The sequence below is a fragment of the Puma concolor genome, chromosome A1, assembly GCF_028749965.1.
Source record: "Puma concolor isolate L17-30 chromosome A1, mPumCon1.1.hap2, whole genome shotgun sequence".
Classification (NCBI taxonomy): domain Eukaryota; kingdom Metazoa; phylum Chordata; class Mammalia; order Carnivora; family Felidae; genus Puma; species Puma concolor.
In genome coordinates, this window is record NC_141667.1 from 195847761 (window position 1) to 195871401 (window position 23641).

A 23641-nucleotide genomic window follows, 5' to 3' on the forward strand; every position below is an offset into this window, starting at 1 on the left:
TTTATATATATTTACACACATACATACATATATACAATTGTATATGGCTTTTACTCTTTTGGTAATTACAGAAATCATTTTCTTTAATCATTACTTTGATAAAGTTGATAAAATTATATTTATAATTACTTAATATTATATTTTTGAGGCCAACCACTTTTGCATTTGTCAATTTTAAAAAATTACGTTGTTGGACTAATGGAATTAGTATTTACATATTTATACCTATATTTTGAGTCTTATTATTTTTATTTTCTATACTCTCCCTTGTTAATGTTGGTATCAATGTCATACTAATCCCTTAACATTACTTGCAAGTTTTCATATTTATCCTTTAAATTTTTCTGTGCAATTTTTCTGTGTTCTATTTTACAAAAAATCATCCATAAATTAATCTCTGCCGATACTTGTATGCGGGTAGAATTTTAACTTCTGATTCAGTTTTTCAGTGGATAGATCTGGGCTTGACTCTTTAGCCATTCTTTTTTTTAGCATCAGTTTGTATGCTGCATATATTTCTAGACAAATGCCCGTTTCTTCTTAAGATTACAAATGTTTGAGTGTGAATGGTTCATAATATTCCAAACGATATGTAACCCCTCTCTGTTACATGTAATGTTATCTACTGTGGTAGAGACTACCTAATGGTTACCAGCCCTCTTTCCAGGCTTCTTGCTGGTAGATTGAGTACACATAATATATTTTGGCTAATGGAGGTGAGGAACATAATATCCACAGATCTAGCTCTAAAATATCCCACCATATACCATTATGATCATTCTCTTTGTTTTCAGACAAATAAAATAAATACAGTGAAGGGCTCTAAGGGAGCCCTAAAGGGAGGTGGAACCAAAAGATTGAAATTTCACTTCAATATATATAAATAAAAATTTATTTTATATCTCTTACTTGGGGTTTATTCTGCTTCCTGAATCTGAAAGTCTATGATTTTGGTTAATGTTATGAAAGGTGCAAAGATCCTGGCTTGAAGTTACTGCTTGGAGGAGAGCTATCCATGAGAACCACATAAAGGGCATTAGACAGTAAGGAGGGTGAGATACAAAACCCCCACCCTAACCCCTCCCCATCCTTTTTTTCAAACAGTTGTGCATAGCAGTTAAAATTAAGGACCCCGAGTGGTTGACTCTTTAAAAAAATATTTCTCATATTGTTTTATTGTTTATTTTGTGGCCAATCTTATAAAAGGTCTTTTTTCCAGAGAGCCAGCTTTTGGTTTGATGGTCTTCTCCATTCTTTCTTTCCTTTTTCCAGTATCCTTTTTCCAAAGGGATTGCTGTGTTGGACATTTTCTAACTTCTTGAACCAGTTACTCTATGAATTTTGTCTCTATTCTTTCTGAAACATGAATTTGATGCTATAAATTTTCCTCTACGTACTACTTTAGCTAAGCTCTACAAGATTAATTTTATTTGAAGTAGTCTCAAAATCATTCTCTTTTAAACGTTTGACGATTATCATTTTCATTTCTTAAACCATGATTTATTTAGAATGCTTAAAATTCCCAATAGATGCAATTTTATTGATATATAACTCAATGTTACTGGAGTCACACATAGACTTATTCTTTGATGTTTGTTGGTATAAACTTTCTGACCTTGTGCATGGTCTTTAAATTTTTTGTAAATAATTCATATGTGGTTGGAAAGAATGTGAATTTTCTTGTTACTACTATATGCAGAGATCATAGTTTCTCTAACGTGTCAATCTTGCTAATTGTTATATCCGGACCTTGTAAAACTGATTTTTACATGATTATCCGGTACTGAAAAAGGTGTATGAAAATACTGTACCACAATTCTAGAGTTTTAATTTCTTCTGAGTTAAATTTTTTGCTTTACTTATTTTAATTTCATATTATTAGGCCCATATAAATTTTAATTATTGTGATTCCTTACCAATTAGAAATCATTAATTATACAATGACTCCTTTATTACCGCAGTAATGTATATGCCTAAGTCTACTATGTCTCAGGTGCAAAGAGCTAAAATAGCTACCTACTGATAAATTTATTCCCACATCTATTTCCCAAGCTTTTACTTTCAGCCTTTCTGTGTCTTAAAGTCTGGTATTGTCTTTAGTAAATAGTTTGTTGCTGAATGCAATTTTGGAGAACCAGTCTGATAATATTTAACTTTAATTATTGATGTGCAATATTTTGTACTTATTATGATTGCCAATATATTTGTATTTATGTCTGGTGTTTTATTTGTGTTTTGTTACGTGCCCTACATTTTCTTGCTTCTTTTTTCTTTCCCTTGCCTTATTTGGACTCAATGTTGAGGTTTTTAAATTTATTTTTTCTACTCCACTGGTTTAAAGTTATAGTTTTTTTCTTTTAAGGCTTCTCTTTAAATTTTAAACACACGTGCTTTACTTAGATTCTAAAGTTAGTCAAACATCCTTCTTCTGTAGAACTTGAAGTATATATGAAGGGATTTAAGGAGAGATAGGACTTTCTGGCAGGACAGTTTCTTGGTATGCAATGAAAGAGCTAGTTAGGTTTCTCAGACTGGAAATGATATTCCTGGGCCTGAGGGATGGGAGAAAGACAGATTCCTTTGGTTCTTTTAGCTTCAGAGACCCAGTGCCTGTTAAGAAGCACTAGAGATGCAGCAAACTGCCCCCCCCTCTAGCCCCACCTCCCCTGCTCCAGTGGAATGGGAGCATGATCTCCTAGGCAGAGACAATCATAGAGAGGCTCATAAAAAGTTTTCATCTCCCAGGTAGACATGAAATCTGCAGAAACTCACGGGAACTGCAGAGGAAGTGGGGACAAAGGACAAAGGTATCTGGGTGGTAATTTCGTTGAGCCTATAGCTGACACCTCCCCCTCAAGAATTGGTATTGCCTAAGGCTTCAGAATGCACAAACAGAAAGACTTTGAGTCATGAAAATGAAGTTTTCCTTTAAAGCAAAAGAAATGGGAATTTGGGGTCAAAATGAAATATTAACAGTAAAAAACTGCATTTCTTACACATCTGAGCTTATGAATAAAGACTATCATACATAACAAAAATGAATTATTTCTTCAGGGTAAAAGAGGAGATGATGAAAAGTGAGACAGTGACAGTTTACAAAACTAAATATTTGTTTAATTATTTAATGTTTATTTATTTTTGACAGAGAGAGAGAGAGCAGAGGGGGGATGGGCAGAGAGAGAGATACACACAGAATTCAAAGCAGGCTCTAGGCTCTGAGCTGTCAGCACAGAGCCCGACGTGGCTCTTGAACTCACGGACTGCAAGATCATGAGCTGAGCCGAAGTCGGACACTCTAGTGACTGAGCCACCCAGGCGCCCCAGAACATTTGTTTAATTACATACAAATATATTTAATGTAAAAATTTTCCCTCTGAAAATAAAGGGAAAGTACCTTAGAATTCATGTAGTTTAATATTCTTGTTTCTCTAGGGGGATGCCGATCCTCAGGGTGCTGGGAGACTTCCTCGTTTTTAGTAGGTAGAGGATGGGACTGGACTAAAGTATCTTGACTCCCTAGTTCAGTGCTCTTCCCACAGCCCTCTGCTGCATCTGAAAATGTAGGGGGAAGGGCCACTGAAAATGGTAATACTTTTCAGTACTGGAAAGGCACATAGAGGGCAGAGTACGCCCAGAAAGTCCTTGTAATTAATTATTTGCTAAATTCAACAATCTGACTAGTGAGAACCACTAAATAATAGATAATACTTCAGAAACAATGTTGTACTGCATCATCTATCAGCTGCTGTGAGTCAATATGTAACTGTAGTTGTTCTTTTGTTTTCTAAATTCTATAAGCCTATGAAGAACAATTCTACAAATCACTGTGATAAACAAGGGTCCTAGGACGCTTCACCCAAAGTTTCTGTTTATTTCAAAAAGTGTTTAACAGTGTTCTATTTATATACTAGGCTACTTTACCATTGAGATAGCAAACAACTATGCTTTATGCCACTGTATAAGAGACAATGAAAAGATTATTATCATACAAGTCATTCTATTTCAAAAATCTTAACAAGTTCGAACATCATTTGACACCAACACAAGTTAGACGTATAATATTATGGATGCTAGAAAATTCTACAGTAGGCATTAGAAATGCTTTTAAAAAAAGTTATTCCTCGTCGATAATACTATAAGCTGGAGAGATAAGTTAAAGACCCAGGAGGCAGATGTTTGTGCTCATGTAGACATCTCAGTTGTACCAAACAAACCATGACAGAGTGCTTATTAAAATGTTTAAATATAGAAAGGAATGAGAATTGCTTCAAAAGGACAATTTCATATATATCTTCTGATCATCATAAAATATCTGTGAGGGAAAAGATTCTGAAAATTTAATCCAGAATTGAACCGGGAAATTTACAATATTGTCTGGTATTAAATCATTGATGGTGATATTATCAGAAGTAAACATGTCCATATATATATGGCCTCAAATATATACTAAAAGACATACATGTTTTAAATTTGTAGGTCTCTAGTTTGAAAAATTATGTTCAGTATGGTATCCTCAGGATCCCACAAGATGCCTAGATCCGTGTGTCAATATACTATGGTTACTTGGGAATGAAATTGGCCAGATACACTTTACAGTGATTTCTGATATGAAAATTAAAGCGCATATGTTGCTTGGGTTAATTAGAAAATTTTATGAATTAGAATACCCATTTTAGTGATGATTTCAGAGGCACTTTACTTTGTTATATGGTATTTATGTGTCAGAAAACTTTAGTTCTAACAATTAAGATTTTTGTTATAATTTAGGAAGACTGGATACCTGGAGATGATTGGGATAATTAGTGAAATGTTGAGTTAGGAGATGATTAATTTGTTTAATTAGACTTTTGTCCTTTTCCCCCAACTTTATATAAGTATGTATATACCTTTTATATTTTCAAGATAGTTCATGACCTAGAAGTTTTCAAACTATATGAGTTCTAATTTTGACCCCACCATTGATTTCATTTTCCACCCATCTCCCCAGGATAAATCATTAACCCCATCTAATAAAACAGCAAACACCGTCTTTCATGCTGAGCGGAATGCACTACGTTTTAAAGGAATTCCCTGGGTGATACTCACTACAAACAATTGCCCTTTTGCTCATCCAGTCTTTGTCTGACCGTTTTCTCATAAAAAGGAACAGTTGGGACTTTATATAGTTCCCCCTTTGTCTTCCAGCTTCCCTCTTAGAGCAAACAGAGGAACTTTTGGCTTTAGTCTGTTTAATCATTCAATGGCAATCAAATATGTAATCTCTCGTCAATATTATTTTTAAGTGACAGACAAGATGGTTACCTCATAAGGCTTAGTAAAATACAGATAATGTGGTTTCTATGGTTTGTTGTTGTTTGTTTATTTAATGAGACTTTAATTAGTTAGGCTGGATTCATAACTGCTCAATCTGTTTCAAAGATGTCCAGTACAGTCTCAAGGAAATATCCCAGAAGGAACCATTTCATTCACATTAGTAAAAGTTCTTTCCACTCCCCAAACGATTTCTTTTTTTAACTCAAGGAAGGATTAAGGTCATTGATTGCAAAATAATTTAAAAGTAGATCAATCAATCATAATTACTAGTTTGTTTTCTATAATTTGCGGTGATACATTTAATTTAGAAAACACTGAACACAAATATATAATAGAGTTACTTGCTAAAGTGTAAAGCATATTATTAATATGGTAATGGTTAAAACAATTTGCTTCTTTCTTTTTCTCCAACTCTCTTGCAACAATATAGACTGTTCCGGGATTCACAGGGTTAGATATCCTTGTGATAAAAAGGGTGCTAAAATTTTGACTTTGACCATGAAATTTGTTCCACTCTTCTAAAGAAACATCACCAACCTGTAAAGGGATTTTAACAACATGTCTTTCAAAGTCAAACAATGCAATTCTTATACAGAGAAGGACGCATTGACTGGTAATGAGGTGTGAGAAGTTTCAAATAGCTTGGTGTGGGACCAAGGTTAATATAATTATGGACCACAAACCCCAAGAAATCATTCACTCTCTTACGTCTGAACTACCAGCCTGCAATAAAAGGTGGTCTTTCAGTCTTCAGTGCACTGATTTAAAATGATCTATTGATCTGGACCAAAGAAAGATGAATATACTGAGGAGCTGAGGCCGCCTCTAAGTGATAATGAGCAGAACCGAAGGAATGTAGCTGTGGGATAGGGAATCTTCTTTCTACAAAAGGCTATGGCAAAAGCTGGGACTTTAAAGAACAATGACAAAGATTCGAAGAGGAATGTCATTCTTGTGGTCCCTGAGAAAATGCATTAAAAGGATGTTAGGAACTACAGAGAAGAATCATACAAGTGAATAAAAGATGGGTTCTTTGCAGTTTGGGGACTAAAGCAGGAACCAAAGAGAATCACATAACTTTGGGAACTGTGGAAGCTTTACTTCTAAAGATTTCGTTTTCTTTTTTTAGCCTGGGCAAATGAAAAATGTGGTAAGAAAAAAAGCCCATCAGATCTTTCAGTCATGAGCATTTTCATGTGTGTTCTGATCAAGAAACAATATTATGGAGATATGTGTTTCTCTGGTTTATATGCGCCTTCCCACTCCTTTTATTACTCGTGGCCACAGACACGAGCATACAAGTTTTGCAGATAATTTCTTTTTACTAATGATATGTTGGAAAATAGTACATATATGTATTTTTGTGTGTTACAAACAAGCTAGCTTTAAAAAATAGATGTCTGAGTTTCAGAAACTCCTTGTTTGAAGCAAGACACGCATTTGACAGTACAATTGTAAATGGTTCTATTTGCATTAATACATGCTGTTTATTATTACATTAATTGCATTCTGATATTAATATGTTAATGATATTAGTATGTTAATTTGTCTCTATCACATTTTTCAGTGAGAATTTTCCTTGGGTTATAGTGGAGAAATTATTTTAACACATTTTCCTCCCTCTAGCATAAAAACAAACAAAAAACCCGTGCAGTGATATTTGTTCTACTTAAACATCAGTGTAGATATTGTGTAAACATTTAGGTCAGGATTAATCGCATTTATGAGCATATTTGGACACTTCAGTAGTTAGAAATTAAAAGCAATATAAGTGAAATATTTCCATTTTCTCTCTCATGCCTCGTCTAGACAGGCCTAACACTCCACAAAGCTTCCCTTCACTGTGTGGCTCCAGTTTCCTCACTTCTCTTAGCCCCTTGTGGGATATTCCGCAAGGAACAGAACTGAGGGGTGTGTGTGTGTGTGTGTGTGTGTGTGTGTGTGTGAGACGTAGCTCAGGTTCCTGAGAAAACACTAAGCAAATATGCTTTCAACTTGGACTCCAAGCCTATAACTGGAAATCGGGAAAGAGATACTCATTATTTTGAAGGAGTATGTGTAATGTGGGAGGGGTAAATGGCCCTAGACTTAGGAAAGCTTGAGTATATATCCTGGCTTTGCCAAATATTTAGCTAAGGTTTTGACTTCTCCAAGTCTCTCCTATGCAAAATGGGGATAACAGTATCTACCTAAATATGTTTTTATGGTCTTTTACTGTCTATATTTTTTATTATCTATATATTTACTTGTATATTTATTAAATATATATGTGTTTATATGTAATAATATGTTATATGTATATATGTAAATATACATATATCTATATCTATATCTATATCTATATCTATGTCTATATCTATATATAGATATAGATATATATATATACTTACAAATATCCACATAGATACACACACACACACACACACACACACACACACACATCAAAAGGCAGGCAGTAAAACAGCAATCTACCATCCCACACTTCCCCCGTTTCCATCTCCCCAAGAAAATCACTTTTAACATTTCTACTTGCTTTTTCAGATATTAAGCTCCACATTTCCAAATAATGAATTTGTAATGCTATTTTATATATATTTTTCAATTTAAGGTTATCCAATTGCTAACATAGCAGATGATGATTTAGCTCTCTTATCTTCCCCTACCTACTCACATGCCACCCCTTGCACATCTGCATTGTACAATTATGTTTTAAAAATGAGGTAAATCAATATTCAGTGCTTACTTTTCATGACTGTCTAGTATTGTTTGCACGTGAGTCATGGAATACACAACTAATAAATGAACTTCCATACACCGAATTTTGTTTTCTGGAGTTAACAAGTGCCTCATCTTCTAATTTGATGGTATTCTGGAACATGAATAATTCATCCCTACGTTATACAAAATAACTGAAAAAGTCCTTTATATGTGATAAAACACATAAGGTATTTATTATTTTCTTGTGTGTCTGTCCCTATATGATGTTCTTCTCGGCATCTGTTGCTGTCCAGGTGTGCTGGCTAGAGCTTGTCAGCTGTCTGTCCAGGTATCTCTTTCACCAGGAAATCCTAATGCCTGTCTTGATTGGAGGCTTTGTTTCCTCTTTCTTTGTTTCCCTCTTGTTTTAGAGAAATACATTGCCAAGCTTCTTGAAAAGAGTGTACTAGAATTTTGAAGTCTTGTTTTAAGAACACACAGGTTTGAAAATAATTTTTAACCTCATATTTGAATGATAATGTTTCTATTAGAGACAATTCTGTGTAGATGTATCAATGGCATTTTTCATTATCTTTTAGTGCCATATTATCATTAATGAGTTTAATGCGATTTGATTACTGAAAATTTATAGTGTTTTGTTTGTTTTTATCCCACCTACCCACTCCTTAGTCATGGAAGCTTTTAGATTCAACTTTTGTTGTTGTCATTGCTGTAATGTTTTTCAATCCTATGTCTTAACATGCATTTTTTCATTATTTTGTCTGACTAGTGAGGCTTTCCAATTAGAAATCTTATGCTTTAGAAATTTTTTTTTTTGCATTTTGTTGACAACAGTGCACTGATAACAATTTTTCAGCTGTTTCAGATATTCCTATCTTTTTACTTACTTTTTTTTTAATTATTTTTATCATCTTGGGGGAAACTCCCACAAATTTTCTGTTAAAACTTCAATAGAATTTTTCAAGGTTTACTATGATTATATTCTCTAATTACCAAGAGTCTCTCCTTGAACACATGCTTTTTTCCCCCTTTTATACTAACCTCTTCTTGTTTACACTTACATCTCTTATCTTTCTCAAAAATCAGTAGTTGGTAAAGATTTTATTCTTCTTGCATTATGTCCTTAATTAGTTTGTTTCTTGTTTATTTTGGTCATCATCTTTCATGTTAGAGATTTTCTTCAAATGTCCAATGAGCTTTGGATGATGATTCATAAGCAAGTACAGAACTAAACAGATGAGTACTAGATCAAGTATGAGTGAGATTGCTGAATGGTGGGCTTCATCAGAAGAGCAAAAGGTGGAGCGTTTCACTGGGAAATCTGTCAGTCTCTTCCCCTGGACCAGGCAACTTCATCAAGTAGAATTCTTAGACTCCTACCTGCTTGGCATAATATGTCTAGCATGCAGCATCTAGCTTTCTGGAGATGGAGTGGGAATAGGAAGCAGAGATCTCACTATTTGAAGAGTATACTTTCCCTCAGCACCTTTGTTTTCAATATCATATCTCACTCCTGGGTTCGACTCTGCCAGGTTTTCCTATAACCTGAGCTTCGTTGATTAATTTTTCCCAGGATTTTTTTCCCCAGGATTAATTTTTCCAGGTAGTCATCTTGCTATTCTAAGTAAGGGAGAACACCTAGTGGAGGTTTGTTCAGATTTGTGACCCACCTCCCTGTGTTTGATTCAGTCCCTACACTCTACTTTCACAGACACCTGCTATCTGCAACATCTGGGCCTCTCAGGATTCTGCAGTGTAAATCATGGTGCAACTTGTTCCTTATGCACCAGCATTCTTATCTTCGTTAGAATCAGTTGCCATTCATTCATGTACTTTCCCAGTCTCAATTTTCCAGAATATTGAAGTCTCTTAACTATTTGATTGTGTCTCCTCCGTTCTTTTCTGAGTTTGCGCATTTATGCTTTTTATTTTTATTTTTATTTTTTTTAATGTTTTTTTCAACGTTTTTTATTTATTTTTGGGACAGAGAGAGACAGAGCATGAACGGGGGAAGGGCAGAGAGAGAGGGAGACACAGAATCGGAAACAGGCTCCAGGCTCTGAGCCATCAGCCCAGAGCCTGACGCGGGGCTCGAACTCCCGGACCGCGAGATCGTGACCTGGCTGAAGTCGGACGCTTAACCGACTGTGCCACCCAGGCGCCCCAATGCTTTTTAAATAATAATTTTACTGCCACTTTAGTGGGACTTGATGTGGTAATTAAGATAATTGTTCAAATTGCATAAAATTAACCGCAAGAATGCCAGTGATTTTTTTTTTTTAATTTTTTTTTTTTCAACGTTTATTTATTTTTGGGACAGAGAGAGACAGAGCATGAACGGGGGAGGGGCAGAGAGAGAGGGAGACACAGAATCGGAAACAGGCTCCAGGCTCTGAGCCATCAGCCCAGAGCCCGACGCGGGGCTCGAACCCACGGACCGCGAGATCGTGACCTGGCTGAAGTCGGACGCTTAACCGACTGCGCCACCCAGGCGCCCCAAGAATGCCAGTGATTTTTATACTTTATTATTTCCTTTAAAAATAGGACAGTTTGTTTAAAAAATAATCTAATGGATTATCAGAATAAATAAAGAGTGGAACTTCTCCAACTGGATTATTATCTTTGTCACTAGTCCCCAAGAAAACATGAATAGATGCGTAGGGTTCCAGAACACTGTACTTTGCACAAATACACGATATTGGGTAGGGTTCAGTTCCACACTATAGAAACCACTGTATCTATTGAAGAGATAAATACTTTATAACCTGGAATTTTTTGAGAGACTAGAAGAATGGGCTCCACAAATAGTTCCAATTTCTTGCAATATCACTGCTTCAGTGTGATTGGGAAAGCTCCCGCCGCTTTCAAGTCTGAGAAATGTACTTTCCAGCCTCTATCGTATCCTCCCACAGAGGCGGGAGTGGGTGTTAAAAAAAAAGCTTATCTGTTATCTAGCTATCCATCCATCTATATCTACCTACCTACATCTGTGACAACTAGCTTTGTCCACACACCACATAACTTGGATATTTCAGCTATTTTTTTCTTTGTAAAATAAACACTTCCAAATGATTGAGTGAGTTTTTTTGGCCATGTTCATCAACCCAGGTTTTGGAGTGGAGAAGTCAGATGCTTAGATTGATTCATGGTTTGGATTTACACAGTGAGTATAAAAGTAGAATAAGGATGCAGTTGAGACGAATAGTTGATAGACTATAGTCTTTGAAGAGAAAAAATATCCAGAAAATACTCATACCATCCTTAAAGGACTCAAGTTATTGATCAGTTTATTAGATAAAATCCTTACCTTGAAGGAGTAAAATCCATTTTAGCTAGTATAAGAAGGAAATAATATAATAAAGTTTATTAGAAAATTCACCGAACTCTTTCAGAGCCAGAAGATCAGACTTGAAGGCTGCCCTATCAGAAAGACATAAATTATATTGAAGAATGGCTTCAGCAGAAACCCTACTGCATGTTTTTTTTTTTTGTCACAGACCCCGCAGACAGCATTGCCGACGCTGGGCACTGTGCCCTGCTCCTTAGGACTGTCATTTTGCTGTGGAAGCTCGATTCCTCTGCCAGCATACTCAATAGAATAGATTCCAGGTGGCACCGTTTCTACATCATGCTTCTAATTTAACAGAGTTTAGGTATCATGCCGGTGTCTCAGTTGCAAGAGAGTGTTTTCTTTTTGAATTAGACAAAGCATGGAACAATAAGGTAGGGAAAATCCGAATGTCCTCTATGATAGGATTGAAGAGGAGTTATAGGAAATTGATGGAACTAGTAAAACAGAATGTTGACATCAGTGGCTGTGATACTGGAATTGAATATCCAGGTGATGTAACCATTGAAGGAAAGGGCAGTTTAGAATACATAAGGCACTAAATGTTTGCAGAATAATTAAATAATGGTAATACCTATTAAAATAGCAAATATGTACCAGAAAAATGAAAGTGTGTATGCATAAAAAGCAATCATTACCATACTTAAACCAAGATGTAGAAGATTTTTGTATGTGTCACCAGTATATATTACAACATTTATTGTAGCAATAGAAAATTACTGAGAAAATAAACTTATTAATAGCTTATTACTAGAATTTTAATTCAACAAAATGGTAAAGTATGTTTGGACTACTTTGAATCAGACTCAAATTTTTCAAATATTTGCTTTTCTTTGCATAATATTTTTGGATTTATCACACATATATAAAGGATACAAAGTAATATAGATAGAAAATAGACCTTTAGTATAGTTTTGAGAAATTAAATATCTCAGAAATTATTATACATTTTGTTTTAAAAGTCATAATAAGTAACTTTAGTTTAATAGGCACTTCAAATTACTAACGTATTTTGAAAAGAAAATAAACTGTCTCTAGAGCAGCAATTTTGAGGCAAAACCAGTGTCTCTCACTGATTTACATATTTGGTAGCAGAGACACTATTAGATAAATTTCATCATGCAAATGTCTCTTTCTTAATAAACAAAACCAACATTTTCTACAAGGATTTACTTCAAACATCATTTAATGTAACGACCACTTTAGATCTACTGTTTTGGAGCATTTGTCATGGTATCACAATAGAAATTGCTTGTATTAGTGGGGGATTGGCATATGTGCTTGCTGTTGTTCTCCTGTATTTATTTTATTATAATATTTACAATTTTTCTAAGGTTGTTTTTATTCACTTTGGGATTTGACTGGATCATGTTCTTATTTCATAATAATAAAGGATGAGGGTTAGTCAAAAACAGATTACTGACATATATCTCCTGTAGCATAAAGTTTAAAGAGAGGGTTGAAGGTAAATGGATAGAAAGAGATGAAAGGGTTGGAAAGAGGAAAATAATAAAGATGAAAGCGAGGTAAAGGAAACAATTTTAAGAGAGCTGAAAGAGGAAAGAGAGCAAAGAGTTTGATATAAAAAATGGGATAGTGGAAAGAAGTCAGAAAACAGAAGAGAGAATAAATATCCATGATATTATAAAGCATCTGTGAAAGAAATTGCATTGTTCGTTTGTTGATGGAGGAGGAAAGGAGTGATTTTTCTGAAATGTTTGTACAATAAATGAATGAAGACTAGCCATGTCTTTAAATAAATACCATTACATGGACCGGGGATCATATAGAAATAATATGGGAATATAACTGTCATACTGAGTCACATCAACTCTAGGGATCCGGCATAGTTTCTTTGATGTTTTTCAGGAAAACATGCTAGTTGCCCTCCACAGCCGAACCTCGGGGAGTCTGTGATCCCTAACTTCCTTTTGGTAACCCATTATAAACTCAGTTCATGAATTTATCTAAGCCTTTCCTGAACCTATTTATATTTTCAGACTATATAACCTTCTGGGGTAATGACTTGCATATGTTTACTACCAACTGTGTAAAGTACAAAGCATAAATCCCTTTTATCTTTTATGCTACATTGGGCATCCTCTAGTCCTGTTGCTCTTTAATTTGGTGAAAGGAATCCATCTTTACCTTTCATGATTTGGCAGAGGCTGAGTCCATGCAGGCTCAAGTGGAGTTTTAAAAATTGAATATTCCAAACCTTTTACAATATGCTGACATAGATGGAAAGGTTATGCCACATAATGTAAAGGACTTTAGTTTTAATAGTTGCATGCTTTGAGGAAAGTTGTCTCCTATTTCTAGGCCCCCAAATTATCTATAAAGCAAAGTGCTTGATAATCTCTAAAATTACTTCCGTCTTCCAACTGACCAGTACACTACTATCCATCCCACCCGATCCCGGGTGGAGAAAAAATAAAGATGTGGAACAGAGGTAGAAAATTGCCATATAGATGAGAACATGATCTTTAGAGTGAAACCACCAGGATTCAAATCCCATTTTCTCCTCTTCTTAGCTCTATGCCCTTAAGCAAGCTGCTTACTTGTACATACCTCAATTTCTTCATCAGTAAAACAGGGATAATAGTTTCAACTTCTTAAGATTATATTTGGCTACCAAATGAGTGTGTGAATGAATGTGTCTGTATAACTTAAAACCAGCAAAGCCATATAATAAGCACTGTATAAAGGTTAACATGTACACACACACATACACACACACACACACACACACACACACACACACGGTGGCGGGCAGGCGGAGACAGAAAGAGAGAGAGAGAGAGAGAGAGAGAGAGAATAACCAACCATACCTCACTGAACCTGTGCCCTTGTGCAATCCCATTCCACATTGAATCTGGCCTTGGCCATGTTACTTGCTCTGACCAATGAAACATCAGCAAAGGTGAACCAAATCTATTTTGATAAGCACTTTTGCATGGGGGTTACCTTGTTGGAATGTTTTCCTGAGATCACCATGTAAAGACCAATATAGCCTTCTCAAGGCTATGCGGAGAAAGAAGTCCAGCCATCCTACCTGGAGCTCAGATCCTACCTGACCTGTCAACTCAATATAATGACAAGAGTTTGCAGAAAGGCTGCCCAGCCATAGAATCATGATAAATAAAATGATTGCACTTTAAAATCAATAAATGTAGGGTGCTTTGTTATACAACAATATAAATCTGATTGATCTTCTCTGGTTCTTTTCTATGTACTAGTCTTGAGGGTTTATGTCAATGACTAAAATTTCCATAATGCTAAAGTGATAAATTCTAATCCCATTCCCTAATACAGGAAGTATATACTGTAGTCATAAATTTGACAAAGATATGTAATTACATTAATCTGAATATATAAGTAATATCTAATTTAGTTTTCACGAAGATAGACTCAGAGCCAGAGATTCACGTTCAGGAAGTTTATTGGGAAATGTTCTTGGGATGAAAAGCACACGAAGGAGGAAGGAAAGCAGGACTGGGCAGTAGGAGAAGCTAAACTGTGATGTATGCAGGCTCTCTCAGCACAACACACATAGGGAATGAGAGGTGTGATGGCCCTTCAGAATTATTCCAAATTTAAGGAAGCGGACCAAGCCTTTGTACCACAACTTTAATTAATCACTCGATGAGGATGGCCTTAGGGAAGAGATTTTTAACTTTGGGTGAGGCAGCTCTTTTTACGGAGGCTTTTTTTTTTCTTTAATAAAATATAGGTCTTATTAGTCAACTATAATCATAATGTGATCATTATAGATTTCCCCTTCTTTATCCCACCAAACACAAAACAAAGCTGTGTACCAATCTGATTTTATTCATGTGGGTCACAGCCTTGGTTCATCAGCAAAATCACCTTTCTCAGTTTCACAGTTGACAGTGACAGAAATTGACTCTTCTTTCTCAGATATAGACATCATCAGCCTGGAGTAATACACATGGGGTAGTCCAGTCATATGAGAGAGGCGATGGATGTCAAATTTAAGCAGGATCCAGTGCTTTTCTGTGTAAGGTTGGTATATTCTGTGCAGTGCTCCTGTGAGAGCCATTTTACAATGATACACACATGTTTCTCCACAACCTCATCTAATTGTGTGGCACATCCTATGGGAATGTCCCAGTGGGACTCAACTTCTACAATCCCTTGTCATGGACACCAGTGCAGTGGAGGTCATCATAGAATTTTTCACCTCATGAGCTCCCATAGATGGAAGAGCTTTGTCCCTACTGTCATCATAATGTGATTATCTCAGGAAAAATTTTTTTTCTTATGGACCTTTGGGTGAGATCATAGTGTTTGCATCAAACATATATAACTTCAATCCTTCAGGGGCTGGGTGTCTCATTCTCCTCCACCAAAGACATACAGCTGGTTTCTAAGGGCTTCTGACAATATGTGAAGTGATTTTGACCATGGGGAGTGGGAGCATCTGGTCATCTCTCACATGGTCCAGGGTATGACTTCAGAATTTAGGACCTGTAGACAATTTTTATTTCCTGGCTGGCCAGTGCATCCAAACACCCAGATGCCAGATCTAAGGGGTGCATATCTGAGAAGATCCCTTTTAGATTTGGTCCCTCAGAGTTGAAGCTCTTTTTTCTCTTGACATCACAAACTGGTAGTAAATATGAGCAGTTGTGGCCAATCTAGGTACAGCAGCTATCTCCACGGAGGACCTAAGTGTACTGTGTTGCTTTCTTGGGCCTCTTTATAGGCTCCAAGATTGGCAACAGCTTCATGATGTCCTTGATAGACTGAATATCCAAAGTAGAGGTCCTATAATAATCATTACGAATGATTTGTCATAATAAATAACAATAGAAAAACTTTGTAGAAATACCATATGTGGAAGTTTCTGAGAGTCTAAGAAAAGAATAGACATAGGCAACTGTGTTTTGCATGAGGGCAATGTGGTTAAGTATCCACTTAAAATATTTGAAATCTAAAAAGCAAGTACAAAATTTTTTGAACATGTACACTAATAACAATATATTTGCCATTGGGTAAAATAAATACCTTTAGAACAATAAGAACATGTAGAAATGATCAAGACAATCACTTTGAATTAGGCCATTGCACTGAAACTGCTTCGAATGTAGCTTCTTAGGGTATATATAAATTCGGAGCCTTTCAAGATTTAAAAAGAAAAAAAAATAATAACTGCTCTATGCTCCAAACTAAAGCTCACCTCATTGTTTTAATCTCAGGGGGAAAATTCAATAAAAATTATCCTAACATCCAGTCTCACTTTCATACATGTAAGAGAATAATTCATTGGATTAAGTTGATCACAGTAAACATACAAAACAAACACTAACCACTAACTAATGGTGACTTAACAGAAGAGAAGCTGATTTTTTTTCAAATAAAATAAATCTGATATAACCAGAGCTGTTACAGCAACCGCTTGTTGTCGGCTACCTTTTTGCTTGGCCATTGTTAGTTATGGTTCTCACTGATCTAAGGTATCTGCTGGAGCTTTAACCATCACATCTGCATCCCAGTTATTAAGGATGGCATAAGAAAAGGAGAAAGTGCTCCATATTTTTGAAGAAATTTACTTAAGTACTAAGCCCTTTCATTTATAATTTGTTACCTGGAATTTAGTCATATGGCCACAGATGGTTTCAAGGAGGCTTGTCCATTCATGCATCTAGCTCAATGTGCAGTTTCTAGATGATTGTTGATTCTTTATCAGATCTAGCAGCTCTTTGTTGTTTGATGACTTACTAAACTAAAAAGACAGCTTATCTTCCTCTTATAGACCCGAAAGAGAAGGATTGGCAAGAATGACATAAAAATTCTATTTAGAACAAACGTAAAGTAGAAAATACTGGCATTATTAGCTCATGAAAATGTTAGAATCCTGATACTTACAAATAGTGAAGTCCCTTAGCCTGGTGGTAGAATACATTCTGTGGTATATTATCTATTTCTTCAACTTCTACCTTTTGGAGAAACTCTTCTGCCATTGTACTCTCTGGTCCCTTGTTCCAGACCCCACCTTCTGAAGGGGCTATTCCTTCCCCATCATAACCTTGGGCTTCTTCTGATCTAGGCAGTGGAAGGTATCTCTTCATGGAGACTACAAAGATTCTAAAGCCCATTTCCTTCCAATACAGGTTCAGGTATTAAAGTTTTAACAGTAACAGACAGTTGCCATCAAGGTTTATAGCTTCTTTTGGCTTCCAGATCTGGTAGTTTTTAAGCCTGATTCTACCTTGAGACCACTTAAAAGAATAGACTTGGGTGGGAAGACAACATACTTAATCTGATCTTTGCTGCTAGCTGGCCTCCCATTGTCTGACTGAGAACTATTAATGGAAGGCCTTTTTAAATGCTTTGGGGCCAGTGATTTATCTCCTGGTAAAACTGCTTCTTCAGAGTAGACTTGTAAGTGCTTTAGTTTGGAACATAGAGCAGTTATTTTTTTTTTTTTTCTTTTTAAATCCTGAAAGGCTCCGAATTTAATGCATTTAGATTGTAGGCCACACAGAGAGACAGCGCCTTAACATCTCTGCCTGCAGATAAGCTGGATCGAGTCTGAGTTCATCAATCCTGGAACTTTGTTGAAAGCAGCAAAAAGCAGCCAGCACAGACAACATTCTAGTTTTCCCACACTTTCCCTTAAGGCCATTTAGTCTGCTTTCCAGACAGCCTTTTGTCTGCTTTCCAAGGAAAGGCAGGCAGCAGTTTGACCAAATGTTTTAGCATTGAATTATAAGTGTTGCCAGTTTCCCAGCCTATACTATCAGAGGTGTTAGAATAACCAGATCAGGCCCCAAATGGAGACACTCATGCTCAGCCCCATGTCAGTAAACCAAAACTTAATGAAGCTTCTGTGCTTAACTCTCTCAGAGAAGGAAGACCTAGATCAACAAATCAGCACTTGCCTCCTCAGCCTAAGATACTTGACTCTGCTCCTGGAACCCCTTTGCTCCATACAAGGAAAGTAGATAACCCTGCTTTAACCAATCAGCAAATGCCCAGGAGAACTTCCCTGTTCTGTTTTCTTTTGCTTATGAAGTCTCTTGCCAGCTACGGTTCTTCATAGTTGCTTTCTATTGCTAGATTGGATGCTACTCCTTCATGAATTGCTACATAAAGCCCAAAAGATCTTTCAAATTCACTCAGTTGAATTTTATCCTTTAATAGGGGCATATTTCAGGTTCCAATATTTCAATGTTTCATGCCCATGTAACAAATTCTGTGTAAATTAGGATCGTGATAGACTGAGAGTAACGGAGACCCAGAAAGTAATTGCTTAAGCATCACATGAATTTATTTTTCTCTTTGATATTCTAAGTAGTCCAGGACAGGTGGGTAAGACTCCATCTAGTACTTTCGGGAAGCCTGGTCTGTGTCTCTTTTGTGCACCATTCCAGTGAATGGTACTTGTCTCTAAATTCACTTGAAGGCTCAAGGAGTCTGCTACACTTCTGACCATCATGTCTACATGACAAACCACAAGAGGCAAATTATTGAATGGATCTGACAAAGTGGGAAGCAACCCTCCACCTTTTTTTTTTTTTTTGTTCCTCTGACTTGAATCATCTTGCTTAATAACTTTACTAGTTATTCTACCCAACACTTATATACCGTTGTGCAGAACATAGTAATCTGGTTGGCAAAACTCCAAGAGATTTAGGAATTGTCTTTTATTCTAGGCAACAATATGCCCAACTGAAAATTGAGTTTCTCTTGCTAGGGAAGAAAAAAAAAAGAATGGTGGTTGTGGGAAGCAACTCATAGAAGAAAATGAGAGAGGGAAGGCAAGATAAAGAAGAGGGAATATATTTCCAATGAAATCACTAGTACAGAGGTATTGATCTTTTCTTCTCTGGTAAACCACTAGGAAATTATTGTTGGAATCCTTTCTAGGAGCTCAATATACTATGGTATGATATCCATAACATCATTCTTGGGACAACCTTCTAATTTATCCAAATCAGAACACTTTAACATTGAAAGAGGACAGTATTTGTATGTTGGGTTAATGGCTGTGAACTGAGATCCTCTTGAGTAAATCAAAATAGATGAGCACTGTTGTCCTGGTTATGAGCAACTTCACTACCTCCTGTTATTTACCTTCTCAGTAGCCTATGCCTGGGGCTGGTGTTACTCTAGCTGTCATAATAGTAATCATCAATATTAGTAGATTGAAGCACGTTCACAGATATCTTGCTTGCTGTTTTCAACAAACTGTTGAAAAAAATTAAGAACAAATTCAATGAAACATTTTAGAAATAAGCTTACTTAAGCCAAGAGTTCAGCCAATTGCTTAAATTCACACTAATAAAGAGTAAATCCATAATTTGAACCTACGTATATCTGATACTAAGTTTTCCTCTTGATTCACCATACCACACTGTTAAGAGCATCCTGTCCTTGGATAGATGGGTATCTTTGTGTCAGTAGCATGCTCCCTCGTGAAAATGTATATGCACAGGTATAGTTTTGAATATTTCCAGTCAGTACGAGAGTGATAATTCAGTAATCATGGCCCTATTCTAGACTGTAGTTGACCAAATCATGTAGTATTATTTGGGCTTGTCGGGAGTTGGTAACTATGTGGACTGTTTGCTGTTATGTTCTTTTTAATATGCTATAACAGACATAACTACTCAATCTTGACCTTTTCTCCCACTTGACTTGACTTAGCCTTACAATCCTTCTCAACACAAGACTTCAGTCGCTTCAAGAATGGGCATAAAGGAAGTGACAGTAAAACTGTGGAAGGCAGCTACTAGTTCTCCTCCTCCCATGGAAACATTGAAAAAACAAACAGAAACTGTCCAAAGCAAATTTGTCAGAACTTTGGAAAGCAGTCAAGATGTTTACACAAGCCAAGCAACTGCTGAATCAAGAAAAAGGTAAATTTAAGGAGATTGGAAAGTTTTGTGTGTTTTTACTTGCCCTTGTCCACCCTTCATCATGGCTGTGGAGGTCTTTGTTTTAAAACAACAGCCTGCATTTCCAGGGGGGAACCCACTTATTTCAGAGGGAGCAAAGCAGAGCTATTTGCAAATTATTTTGTACATCTCTTCAAACCTGTCTGGGGGCTGCCTGAAGGACTGATGTAAAGCACTTATCTTGTCTCTCTTGTCACCTAACTGGGAACTCTAGTGGTGGGCATTACTCAAAAACACTGCAAGCTTACATAACAGTTTTCATAAGCGTTAGGAAAAGATAATAGTCAAAACAAACAATAGAGCACCTGAGACTTGACTGAGCTTATACTAAGCTTGGGGAAATTAGAACACTCAAAAGCAGCATCTATATTGGGGCATTTACAAAGCCATGTGTATGCCCTGGTCAAGACTCAGAGAATATTTGAGAATACCCCAAGCTTTCACTTTGGGCTGACTGCTAAGTATGGAAGGAGTGCTAAGTATGGAAGGAGTGACCAAACAGAGCCAATATGAAAAGGCTGGCTCCTTTTTTATTGTTGGCTCCTAACATTCAAGGATATCTGTATCAAAACACTAGTTGAATACAAGCTGGGAATCAGAGATGTTGGTGGCTGTACATGGCAAGGAGTGAAGTCTTTGTGGTAATAGTTTGAGGTCACTGGACAGGTAGACGACTATTGTCTTCAATACCTGAAAAGGCAGCAGAACCTGGGGAAGCCAGAGAATCTGATTCCAGAGTTAATATATTTTAATTTTTAAAAGCCCAGTTTTCAATAAACATAAATCACAAGATGCAGAAAGAAACAGGAAATATTCCTCATTCTAAGGAACAAAATAAATGGACAAAAAATAAAGAAGATCATACTTAGGAGGTGAAAACTTGAAAACAACTCAAATAGCTAAAAACTCAAGGAATAGCTATAATAGCTAAGGAATTCATGAGTAAAGAACTATAAGAAATCAGGAAAATGATGTGTAAATAGAATTAGAATATCAGTCAAGAGATAGAAATTATAAACATGAAACATTCTAGAGCTGAAAAGTACATTATCTGAAATGAAAAATTTATTTGAGGCATCCAGCAGCAAATTTGAGCAGGTAGAAGAGTCAATGAACTTGTAAATAGGACAGTGGAAGTTATTGAGTCAGGGGCAGAAAGAAAGAGGGACGAAGAAAAGTGAACAGAACATATACATTATGGGAGTACCAAAAGGAGATGAAGCAAAAAAGGAGCAGACAGGATATTTGAAGAAATAATGACCAAACAGAGCCCCCTAAAGTGATGAAAGACATGAATCTCCACATCCAAGAAGCTCAATAAACTGTAAGAAGAATAAACTTAGGCAGTGCTCAGAAAAAAAATGAAAACTGTAAATTCCTACATTAAAAAAATTAAATCAGTAACCTAATTTTATACTTTGAGGAGAGAGAAAAAGAAGTGACCTAATCCAAAGCTAGCAGAAGGAAGAAAATTAAAAAAAATTAGGTTAGAGTGGAGGTAACTAAAATAGAGACTAGAAAAACAATAGAATCAATGAAACCAATAGTTGATTCTTTAGAAAGACCAACAAAATTGAAAAATGTTTAGATGGACTAAGAAAATAGAGAAATCACCAATAAATAAAATTAGAAATGAAAGTGGGGACATTACAATAACCTTACAGAAATAAAAAGATTGTAAGAAAACACTATAAACACTTATACACCAATAAATTAGATAACTAGATAAAATGTACAAATTCCTAAAACCACAAACTTACCTAAGATGACTCAGGATGAAAGGAAAAGACTATATAGCCAGAAATAGATCCACATGGGAATGTTTGAATGATTTTTTTTTTTTTTTTTTTAAGTAGCCTCCATGCTTAACATTGGGCTTGAACTCACAACCTGAGAGTAAGAGTTGCATGCTCTACTGACTGAGACAGCCAGGTGCCCCTGTTTGACTGATTTTTAACTAAAGTATCAATTTGATTCAAAGGTAAATGAAATAACAACAACAACAACAATAACAACAGCAAAAACCTAAAAGAAAATATAGGAGAAAATCTACCTAATCTTAGAGTAGAATTTTAAAGACTTGATTTTTAAAAATTTTAAGAATTAAGGTATTTTTTTAATAAAATGCTTTTAAAAGTATTGATTATGTGGGTACATGATATTGTGCATTTACTGTTTTTGACTGATGTTAAGGAAAATATATTTGTATAAATCAGTGTTTCAGACTCACTTTACATATTGATGAGGAGCTAACCCATATTTGCAAGTCCATGAAATGAGAAGGGAGAATGAGAAAAGAAAGAAAAACTACTAATCATTATAAAATTTAGCATGATACATTTCAAAAATAACGAACAACTTGGTGTCCATGTGGCTACCAAGATTGATTTTGAAACATAACATTTATTACCTATGAAATTAACAAAGTATCAACTTAATACAGATCAGAAAATTATAATCTTAAAAATAGAGATGTAAGTTAGAATATTATATAACATTATGCTTCAAAATTGGAAGAAAATAGAGGGTTAGAGCTAGACAAAAAGGGAAATCTGGAATAAAAATATTTGGATCAATCGTTTCAGGAAGTGATATGCATAATGTTATATTTAGAGTGAATATAATATGACGTATGTGTAAGTTTAATATTGACCCAAATATAAGATGAATTTGGAAATGACAGCATCAAATATTTATTATTAATTTCTAAAAATGGAACAAAAACTTATGCTTGCTTCAAACTTAATATTTAACTTTTTGCACACTTCTTGATGGAATTCTTGGTCAATAAAATGAAACTTTAAGAAATAGAGAAGGAGATTTGGTACAAAGTTAGTAAGATGGAGTTTCTGGGTCTCTCACTGACAAAGATACTTAATTAGCAAGGCTTTGGAAAAGGTCCCAGCAATGTTTTTATGTGGCCACATGATTAAAGAGGAACCCCGAAATTATTTAAGACTTAGGTAAACAACTTGTTAGAAATATGTATGGGGAGCCCTAGAAAACATGGACACATAAAGGATTTGCAAATACTTTAGGTTTGTTTTACTTTCTGAAAACACAATGTCCCTCCTCTGCAGTCTCAAAAAAATGTTCGTAAATTGGTTTTGCTTTGTTGCAGAGAGTGCACATTTTAAAGGCATTCTTTTCATTTTCCCCGTGTCTAGTCCTGAATCCAAACATTCAATGCCTTCCTGATTTTATGGCCTGGTTTTGTCGACTCTTGTCTCTGGGGTCTCACTGTGATTCTGAAAATGCCGAGTAACTTGGATGCTTGAGATGGAAAAAGCTTTGTTTAAGCTTTATTTAACCTACTCAGCTCACCAGAGTTGGA